Below are 11,349 nucleotides of genomic sequence, written 5' to 3' on the forward strand. Positions count from 1 at the left end.
TGTGCCTTCTTTCTGTGGCATTACAAATATCATTCCCCCCTCTGCATGAGATGTTCTGAACTTCCAACTTCATTGGTGACTAAAGGTCATTACATAAATATTTTGAGAACCTACTATGTTTGGACAAAACAAAAAGATGAAGAAAATTAAAAATGTTCCTTAAAGGGACGCCTGGGTGACTCAGTGGTTGAGCATCTGTCTTTGGCTCAGAGGGTGATCTTGGAGTCCTGGGATCAAGTCCTACATTGGGCTTCTTGCATGGAGCCTGCTTCTCCCTCTGCCAATGTCTCTGTCTCTCTCTCTGTGTGTCTCTCATGAATACATAAATAAAATCTTTTTAAAAAATGTCCCTTCAAGAAGCTAACATTTGATATGGGAAGCCCAGAGATAAATGTGAATTTGGCAAATCCTTAGTTTTTGAAGCTCTACACAAACCAAATTGTATTCTTCAGTGTCACTGGTTGTGAGCTTTTGCTGTGTGCTCCTGTCTTATAGGCTCCTCTTCATAGATATTCTTTACCAAACCCTAATATAATTTTATTTTAGTAACTTTAGTAATTAATAGTTTTTGAATAGGAGAAATATTACAAGGGTTTTACAATTTATATGTTGTTTTCTTTCAATTCAAATAGAGGACAACATGAGTTTAGAATTGTCACACAGTATCTCTCTAAATTATGGCTGAAAAATATGTGCTTATTTATTTTTCATTTTGAGGGCTACAGTATACTTTATTGATGATATACGATAAGGTAGAGGCTACCCATTCTCCTCCTCTTCTTTAGGGGGTGTGGGATAGAAACTGTGTAGAGGTTGAGAGATTCTCAGTGTTTGGGGGGATGAGTTGGGGCAAAGACTCCTCAGCAGTTGAAGGCTGCTCTCTTCTTCATGTTCTCTCTGGGGGTTCATGGTCCAAGAGGCCATCTGGACCTCCAAAGTCCACCGCTCAGTTGATGTAGTCAAATTCATTGTCATACCAGGAAACGAGCTTGACAAAGTGGTCATTGAGAGCTATGCAAGCCCCAGCATCAAAGGTGGAAGCATGGGCATTACTGTTAAAGTTGTAGGAGACAATCTGATCCTCAGTGTAGCCCAGAAAGCCCTTGACTTTTGATGCCCGCTTCACCACCTTCTTGATGTCATCCTTAGTTTTTGAAGTTCTACATGAGGCAAGTTGTATTTGACAGCTTTCTCCAGGTGGCAGTTTAGGTCCACAACTGACACTTTGGATGTGGGGACATAGAAGGCCATGCCAGTGATCTTCTTTCACATTCAGCTCAGGGAGGACCTTAGCAGGGCCAGAAGAAGCAGGGATGATGTTCTGGGCAGCCCCTTGGCCATCACACCACAGCTTCCCAAAGGGGCCATCCACAGTCTTTTGGGTGGTAGTGATGGCATAGGCTGTGATCCTGAGTCCCTTGAGGATTCAAAGCTGTCATGGATGACCTTGGCCAGAGGAGCCAAGCAGTTGGTGGTGCAGGAGGTATCGTTGATAATCTTCAGGTAGTTGTCATACTTCTCATGGCTCATGCCTGATACAAACATGGGGGCATTAGCAGAAGGCAGAGATGATGACCCTCTTAGCCTCACCCTTCAAATTAATCCGAACCTTCTTCATAGTGGTGAAGATCTCAGTAGACTCCATAACATACTCAGCACCAGCATCACCCCATCTGATGTTGTCAGGATCTTACTCTTGGAGTATAAAGATGGGCTTTCCACTGATGACAAGTTTCCTATTCTCAACCTTGACTGTGCTGTTGAAATTGCCACGGGTGGAATCATACTAGAACATGTAGATCATGTAGTTAAGATCAATGAAAGGGTCATTGATGGTGACAATACCCACTTTTCCAAAGTTAAAAGCAGCCCTGGCATCCAGGAGCCCAATACAGCCAAATCCATTTATTCTGACCTTCACATCATGTCTTGTGATGCAGCTGGAATTGCTGCATCCCAACAGATGTGGCTGTCTGTCAAACAGAAAGGAGCAGGGAGCCAATATATGCTTTTTAAAATCTATGGAAACCACTTGCGGCAAAGACGGGCAGTCAAATTACCATACAAAGCTCAGTGTCTCCTGTGTTCCTGTTAGGCTTAGGAATGTTTATCTCATTTGAGAATGTGGTTAGAATTAAGCATAATGAATGCATATTTTACATACAATGTCAAAATCCCTTAAAAATATCCTAGGCTTTGACAGTATGCAATTTATTTTATGTAAGAGCTATTTTTAGTGAGACAGTCATTATCCCTAATCTGGAAGAATGGTGCTATAGAAGAAAGCACAAATGAATTTGTAAGGAAATGCAGAGATAAAAACAATTATGACTAGAAGAAACAGACTCAACTTCATAGAGAAGATAGCATTCAATTTGAGCCTTCAAACATGAACAGAATTCAAGGTGGAAGAAGAGAAGCAACAATTATAAGCTGAGGGGACTCCATCAGAAGAAACAAAGAGGTCTGAAAGTAATGGAGATAAGAAACAGGACCTGAGAGTGTTGAGTCCAGCTGATGATTCAACAACAGCGGTGGAAGAGGTTATGAGCATGAGCTCCCTGAAAATTTTTACGTTTAAGAGTAAGCAGAGGAAGACAAGGCAGGAAAGGGAACAAAGAAAGACTATTATCAGAGAAGGTGGAGCAAACTAAGTTATTTGTTATCATCTACATTGAAAGAAGGAAGCCAGTGAGGAGGGGCTAGTCAATAGATTCAAATGCTATGGAATGCAATTGCAGACTGAACAAAGAATTATCAGTTTGATTTGGCAGTCAGTACGGTTATGAGATGTTTGCCGGAATGTTAGTTTGATGGAGGCATGGGCCAGAATGAAGCAGAATGGGAACCAAATGGGAGAATGCATGGAAGTAAAGATCTAGCTCAAAAATTTTTGTTTGTATTCTATCATAAACTTAGAATGATTATTCTCTCTCACTGGACTCCCTTAATCCTTAGTTTGTATCATTTATTGATACTTTTAATGATATCATATGGCTTGTGGATATTTGTTGACACATTTTATCTCCTTATAGTGGTTGCTACCTATTTTTATATACTTCATAACATAAAAAGAGTACTTATATAATATGCTCAATGATTAACTTTTAGATAGTGTATCATTCTGTAAGATTCCAACCATGTCATAGTTATGTAAGATATTTACACTGACCACGCTAATCTTTTCTTGCTCTACTGAACTACAGAATTGATTATCTACAGGCACTCCTCAGAGATGTTTACACTATACTGTAGTTTATTAAGTGTGCAATAGTGTTACATCTGAAAAAACAATGCACATCCCTTAATTAAAATACTTTATTGATAAAAAGTGCTAACTATCATCTGAGTTTTCAGTGAATTCTAATCTTCTTCTGGTGGAGGTTCTTGCTTAGATGTTGAAGGCTCCTGACTGATTAGGGTGGTGCTTGCTGAAGGTTAGTGTGGCTGTGGCCATTTCATAAAATAAGCTGACAATGAAGTTTGCCACATTGATGGACTCTTCTTGTGTGATTTCTCTATAGCATGTGAAGCTATTTGATAGCATTTTACCCACAATAGAACTTTTTTCATAATTGGAGTCAGTCCTCTCAAACCCTGCCACTGCTTTATCAACTAGGTTTATATAATATTCTAAGTCCTTTGTTGTCATTTCAACAATTTTCACAGCATTTCCACCAGGGGTAGTTTCCATCTCAAGAAACCACTTTCCTTGTTCGTCCATAAGAATCAAGTCCTCATCCATTGAGGTTTGAACCTGAGATTGCATCAATTTGGTCACATCTTTAGCTTCACATTTAATTCTAGTTCTTTTGCTATTTCCACTACGTGTGCAGTTACTGCCTCCACTGGTCTTAAGCCCCTCACAGTCATTCATGAGGGTTGGAATTGACTTCTTCCAAACTCCTATTTATGTTGATATTTTCATCTTTTTCCCTGAATCACAAATGTTCTTATTGGCTTCTAGAATAGTGAATTCTTTCCAGACAGTTTTAAATTTATTTGCCCAGATCCATCAGAAGAATCACTCTCTATGAAGCTATAGCCTTACAAAATGTATTTCTCTGGGAAACGAACTAGGGGTGGTAGAAGGGGAGGAGGGCGGGGGGTGGGAGTGATTGGGTGATGGGCACTGGGGGTTATTCTGTATGTTGGTAAATTGAACACCAATAAAAAATAAATTAAAAAAATGTATTTCTTCCTGATCAAAACTCTTCAGAGTGTAGGGATAGAGGGAACATTCCTCGACATCTTAAAAGCCATCTATGAAAAGCCCACAGCAAATATCATTCTCAATGGGGAAGCACTAGGAGCCTTTCCCCTAAGATCAGGAACAAGACAGGGATGTCCACTCTCACCACTGCTGTTCAACATAGTACTGGAAGTTCTAGCCTCAGCAATCAGACAACAAAAAGACATTAAAGGCATTCAAATTGGCAAAGAAGAAGTCAAACTCTCCCTCTTCGCCGATGACATGATACTCTACATAGAAAACCCAAAAGTCTCCACCCCAAGATTGCTAGAACTCATACAGCAATTCGGTAGCGTGGCAGGATACAAAATCAATGCCCAGAAGTCAGTGGCATTTCTATACACTAACAATGAGACTGAAGAAAGAGAAATTAAGGAGTCAATCCCATTTACAATTGCACCCAAAAGCATAAGATACCTAGGAATAAACCTAACCAAAGATGTAAAGGATCTATACCCTCAAAACTATAGAACACTTCTGAAAGAAATTGAGGAAGACACAAAGAGATGTAAAAATATTCCATGCTCATGGATTGGCAGAATTAATATTGTGAAAATGTCAATGTTACCCAGGGCAATATACACGTTTAATGCAATCCCTATCAAAATACCATGGACTTTCTTCAGAGAGTTAGAACAAATTATTTTAAGATTTGTGTGGAATCAGAAAAGACCCCGAATAGCCAGGGGACTTTTAAAAAAGAAAACCATATCTGGGGGCATCACAATGCCAGATTTCAGGTTGTACTACAAAGCTGTGGTCATCAAGACAGTGTGGTACTGGCACAAAAACAGACACATAGATCAGTGGAACAGAATAGAGAATTCAGAAGTGGACCCTGAACATTATGGGCAACTAATATTCGATAAAGGAGGAAAGACTATCCATTGGAAGAAAGACAGTCTCTTCAATAAATGGTGCTGGGAAAATTGGACATCCACATGCAGAAGAATGAAACTAGACCACTCTCTTTCACCATACACAAAGATAAACTCAAAATGGATGAAAGATCTAAATGTGAGACAAGATTCCATCAAAATCCTAGAGGAGAACACAGGCAACACCCTTTTTGAACTCGGCCGTAGTAACTTCTTGCAAGATACATCCACGAAGGCAAAAGAAACAAAAGCAAAAATGAACTATTGGGACTTCATCAAGATAAGAAGCTTTTGCACAGCAAAGGATACAGTCAACAAAACTCAAAGACAACCTACAGAATGGGAGAAGATATTTGCAAATGACATATCAGATAAAGGGCTAGTTTCCAAGATCTATAAAGAACTTATTAAACTCAACACCAAAGAAACAAACAATCCAATCATGAAATGGGCAAAAGACATGAACAGAAATCTCACAGAGGAAGACATAGACATGGCCAACATGCACATGAGAAAATGTTCTGCATCACTTGCCATCAGGGAAATACAAATCAAAACTACAATGAGATACCACCTCACACCAGTGAGAATGGGGCAAATTAACAAGGCAGGAAACAACAAATGTTGGAGAGGATGCGGAGAAAAGGGAACCCTCTTACACTGTTGGTGGGAATGTGAACTGGTGCAGCCACTCTGGAAAACTGTGTGGAGGTTCCTCAAACAGTTAAAAATATACCTGCCCTACGACCCAGCAATTGCACTGTTGGGGATTTACCCCAAAGATACAAATGCAATGAAACGCCGGGACACCTGCACCCCGATGTTTCTAGCAGCAATGGCCACGATAGCCAAACTGTGGAAGGAGCCTCGGTGTCCAACGAAAGATGAATGGATAAAGAAGATGTGGTTTATGTATACAATGGAATATTACTCAGCTATTAGAAATGACAAATACCCACCATTTGCTTCAACGTGGATGGAACTGGAGGGTATTATGCTGAGTGAAGTAAGTCAGTCGGAGAAGGACAAACATTATATGTTCTCATTCATTTGGGGAATATAAATAATAGTGAAAGGGAATATAAGGGAAGGGAGAAGAAATGTGTGGGGAATATCAGAAAGGGAGACAGAACGTAAAGACTGCTAACTCTGGGAAACGAACTAGGGGTGGTGGAAGGGGAGGAGGGCGGGGGGTGGGAGTGAATGGGTGACGGGCACTGGGTGTTATTCTGTATGTTAGTAAATTGAACACCAATAAAAAATAAATTAAAAAAAATAAAAAAAAATGTATTTCTTAAATCATAAGACTTGAATCCATGGTTGTGGAATAGATGTTGTGTTAACAGGCATGAATACAACATTAATCTCATTGTCCATCTACATCACAACCCTAGGGTGACCAGGAGTATCCTCGAGCAGTAATATTTTGAAAGGAATATTTCTTTCTGAGCAGTGGTTTACAAGAGTGAGCTGAAAACATTCAGAAAACCATGTTGTAAACAGATGTGCTGTCATTGAAGCTTCTTTTTTCCATTTATAGTGCACAGGCAGAGTAGATTTAACATAATTCTTAAGGGTCTTATGATTTTCAGAATTGTAAATGAGCAATGGCTTCAACTAAAAGTCACTCAGATGCATCAGCCCCTAATAAGTGTCAGCCTGTCCTATGTAGCTTTGGAAGCCAAGCATTGACTTCTCCTCTGTAGCTATGAAAGTCCTAGATGGCATATTTTTCCAAAAAGAAAGATGGCTGTTTCAACTCTATTGAAAATCTGTTGTTCAGTGTAACCAATTTCATTAATGATCTTAGTCAAATCTTCTGGATAATTTGTAGTAGCTTCTATATCAGCATTTGCTGATATTTGATATTTGCTTCTATATCAGGAAATGCATGTTGTGGAGATGACTTCTTGTCTTCAAATTCATGAGCCAACCTCTATGAGCTTCAAACTTTTCATCTGTAGCTTTCTCACCTCTCTCAGACTTCATAGAATTGAAGAGAGCAAGGACCTTGCTCTGGCTTAGGCTTTGGTTTAAGAGAATGTTGTAGCTGGTATGATCTTCTATTCAGACCACTGTCATTATCAGCAGTAAGGTTGTCTTGCTCTCATCACACATTTGTGTGTTTCCTGGAGAAGCACTTTTAATTTCCTTCAAGAACTTTTCCTTTGCATTCACATCTTGGCTAAACATTTGGTGCAAAAGACCTAACTTTCTGCCTAGCTCAGCTTTTGACATGCCTTCCTCACTAAACTTAATCATTTCTAGCTTTTGATTTAAAGTGGGAGGTGGGGATGCCTGGGTGGCTCAGCAGTTGCATGATCCTAGAGACCTGGGAGCAAGTCCCACATCGGGCTCCCTGCATGAAGCCTGCTTCTCCCTCTGCCTGAGTTTCTGCCTCTCTCTCTGTGTGTGTGTGTGTGTCTCATGAATAAATAAGTAAAATATTAAAAAAATAAAGAAAAATGGTGCCAATAGACTTGAATAAATAAATAAAATCTTAAAAAAAATAAAGTGAGAGGTGTGTGACTTTTCCTATCACTTGAACACTTAGAGGTGACTGCAGGGTTAATAGTTGGTCTAATTTCAATATTGTTGTGTCTCAGGGAACAGAGAAGCTTGAGGAGAGGGAGAGAGTTAGGGGGACAGTAGGTTGGTGGAGCAGTCACAACACATATCACACTGATCAGTTAAGTTTCCCATATTATATGGATGTGGTTTGTAGTCCTCCAAAACAATCACAATAGTAATATTAAAGATTACTGATCACAGATCACCATAACAAATATAATAATGATGAAAAAGTTTGAAATATTACAGGAATTATCAAAATGTGACACCAAGACATGAAGTGAAAAAGTGCTGTTAGAAAAATGGTGCCAGGACAGCCCAGGTGGCTCAGCGGTTTAGCTCTGCCTTCAGCCCAGGGCCTGATCCTGGAGACCCGGGATTGAGTCCCACGTTGGGCTCCCTGCATGGAGCCTGCTTCTCCCTCTGCCTGTGTCTCTGCCTCTCTCTCTCTCTCTCTCTCTGCGTCTCTCATGAATAAATAAGTAAAATATTAAAAAAAAGAAATAAAAATGGTGCCAATAGAGATTTGCTCAACACAGGGTCACCCAAGCCCTTGGTTTGTAAAAAAAAAAAAAATCAATATCTGTAACATACAATAAAGCAAAGTACAATAAAACAAAAAGTGTCTATATATCTATATATCAGATATATAGAAGTGTGTGACTATTACATTTATTTTATTATTTTTTTAAATATTTTATATATTTATTCATGAGAGATACAGAGAGAGAGGCAAAGACATAGGCAGAGGGAGAAGCAGGCTCCCTCTGGGGAACCCAGTGTAGGACTCGATCCCAGGACTCCGGAATCACACGCTGAGTGGAAGGCAGATGCTCAACCACTGAGCTACCCAAGCGTCCCCACATTTTTTTTTTATTACCCATTGAGTCTGGCAGATCCTCAAGATATTGACTGTTCTATTCAGTTTAAGGCCCCCTTCCTAGCACCATTAGCTTGCTTCTCCAAAACCAATGATACCAACAAAACCAAACCAAGCTAGGCCAAATCCAACCAAATCAAGTCATATTAAATGCAAATGAAATTGAACTACACTCAAACATAACGAGCCGGATAGTCCTGAATTCCTCTGCTTATATTTGTGAACTGTTTATAGATATTATTCCTATTCCCATATCTCTGAATGAGCTTTTGAATATCAATTTGAAAATTTTCTTTGGGAATGATTTTCTGTATTTGTAGAAACAACCCTGGGTGTTTACCCAGAGCAACTAAATGGAGGCTACTCAAGGTTGTTACCTAGGAACCTGGTGAATATATCAGTTGAGATTACTAGAGACTAAGTTTCTATGTTAAACAGTCTTAAAAATTTAATGATAGAGAAAATTCTGAACCAGTTATTTCCTTAAAAAAGTCTTCTAAGACATTTTTAGAATACTAGACAAATACCCTCAGTCCCTGGTGGTTTTTTTTTTTTTTAATTTTTAAAAAGAGAAATAAAAAAGGTGGAATGGATGGATTAGGTAAAAGTTGAAACTGAACATTTAGGGCATCTCAGCTAGCACCAAATCAATTATATCACTTTTTTTTTTATCCTTCACCTAAAAACCATCTGGGGCTGTCATATAGACTCAGCCTCTAAGCACTGTCAAGCAGGAATTGTCCAGATTGTCAAAAACACATGCCTTATACCACTTATACAACACTTGTATAAAGAAGGCAACTTATACAACAATGGGTAAAATTATATAGTGTTCAGGAAGTCCGTAAGTATGAATAGCTCTAGGATAATGTAAATGTTTATAAAGCACAGTCAGCAGTTAGAGATTTCACACCTTCTTCCACCAAACACCTAATTTATTTTTTTTCTTAAAATTTTTTTATATTATATTTTCAATGTCAGAACATTTTTAGGGACTAAACTAAATACATTTTGCTCTTTTTTTCAGATTTCAACAGTCTTACCTATGTTTTTGGTTGCCTCTCTTTCACCCATCACAGATTTTTAGAAGTGCAAAATCATTAGAGATCTTTTTTTTTTATTATGTAAGGGAGATGGAGGGGCATGGAGGGAATCCACAAAGATTTTAGATTACAGAAATTGTATTTTGGTTATTAGTAATTAGAGTCTTGTTGCTCAATTTAATTCATGTATTTTGAGTGCTCTTAGAGTTTCATTCATTTGACTAATCACTATAAATGGGCTAACTAAGCATGAAGAATATAGTTTCAGGCTTCATAGAATTTACCAGCTAATCTGATTTTGATAGATGAATAAGCATCTATGAATCCTAATTTTAAGGATAGTTCTCAAAAATGGAAATGATTTTAGGAGAAAAATAGGACTGGGGATTTTTTTTCTATGATTCAAATATGGACTCAAATGTTTGAACTCATTCATAAGATCTATACTCATCTAAGGATGTTCATTAATCTTTATGATGTTAATTCTATATCATCTTTGGTCTCTAGCATATTGTACCTCTATTCACATATTTTTCAAAATTCTCAATCTCTCTTGCCAACACTGCATTTTGAGGCCTAATTATTTTCTTGACTCATTCTAGATCCTTTGAGGCAATGAGCAGAGGGATATCCTATGTGTTAAGGCAATATCTTTAAGGAATTAATTATTAAATGGCTTGTTCTGAAGATGCCCTGAGTTACATGTTAGGACAATTTTATTTTATTTTATTCTCATCTTAATGCAACCTTACAAAACCAAATTACTTCATTTGAGAGGAAGACAATTGCAAAGGTAAATCTTTGACTTAGTTACTTAATACACATTCTTGGTATTATTCCTTGGGATAGTATAGACGATCATTTAATGTGCATTTACCAATCATCAACACACTTTGCAGAGGATAAGGCTTGGGAAGTTAAGAGCAGATGACTTCCAAATGCCATTGCAGTTCTTCTATGTGATGACATATGATTGGTATTACGTAGGTGAGCAAGCTTATAGGCACAAGAATAGATAACTAAAGCCATCACAAGCCCACATTTGAAAAGGAGCCAACAATAACTTTGAGTTCCTTCACATTTAGAATTAGATGATTTATTCACCTCTCTTTATATATTATTTTAAATGTTATTTATTCACTCATAGAAAAATGCCATGAACAGCTGGTTCATATTTTCCTTTTGGGTAATTTCCTTCAGTAACTGTGGAAAAGAATTGGTATGAAATTAAAATCCTTCTTTGTTCTCTAGAAAATCATGTACTCGATGATTATGATGCTTCAAACTTGGATCCACAAACATGTAATCGTGGACTTTGGAGAGATACTGCTGTAAAAGTCAGCTTACCTCTTTTCTTCTCACTGCAAAAGCTTGTTTGGAATTTGTTTGTTTGGAACCTCTTACCTCTTTTTGTTTTTCTGTAGTGCTTTTTCAGTTCCATTAAAATAGTGACTCTCTTTCTTCTTTCTTTCTTCTTTCTTTCTTTCTTTCTTTCTTTCTTTCTTTCTTTCTTCTTTCTTTCTTTCTTCTTTCTTCTCTTCTTTTTATTTCTTCTTTTTTTTTCTGAAGCTAATTAATGTTGTTATCATTAAACCCTTAAAATGAAGGCAAGTATACTTAAGTTTCTCCATTTACAATGTTTGGTTATAGGGGCACCTGGGTGACTCAGTCGGTTAAGTGCCTGCCTTCAGCTCAGGTCATGATCCCGAGGTCCTGGATAGAGAA

The 11,349-nt window shown here is 38.0% G+C and overlaps 1 pseudogene; it reads right to left on the reverse strand.

Moving 5' to 3' along the window:
- Nucleotides 1-943: 943 nt before the first annotated feature.
- On the reverse strand, nucleotides 944-3,877 carry LOC144303978 (glyceraldehyde-3-phosphate dehydrogenase-like; annotated as a pseudogene).
- Nucleotides 3,878-11,349: the final 7,472 nt, after the last annotated feature.

Source organism: Canis aureus, chromosome 33 (genome assembly GCF_053574225.1).
Source record: "Canis aureus isolate CA01 chromosome 33, VMU_Caureus_v.1.0, whole genome shotgun sequence".
Classification (NCBI taxonomy): domain Eukaryota; kingdom Metazoa; phylum Chordata; class Mammalia; order Carnivora; family Canidae; genus Canis; species Canis aureus.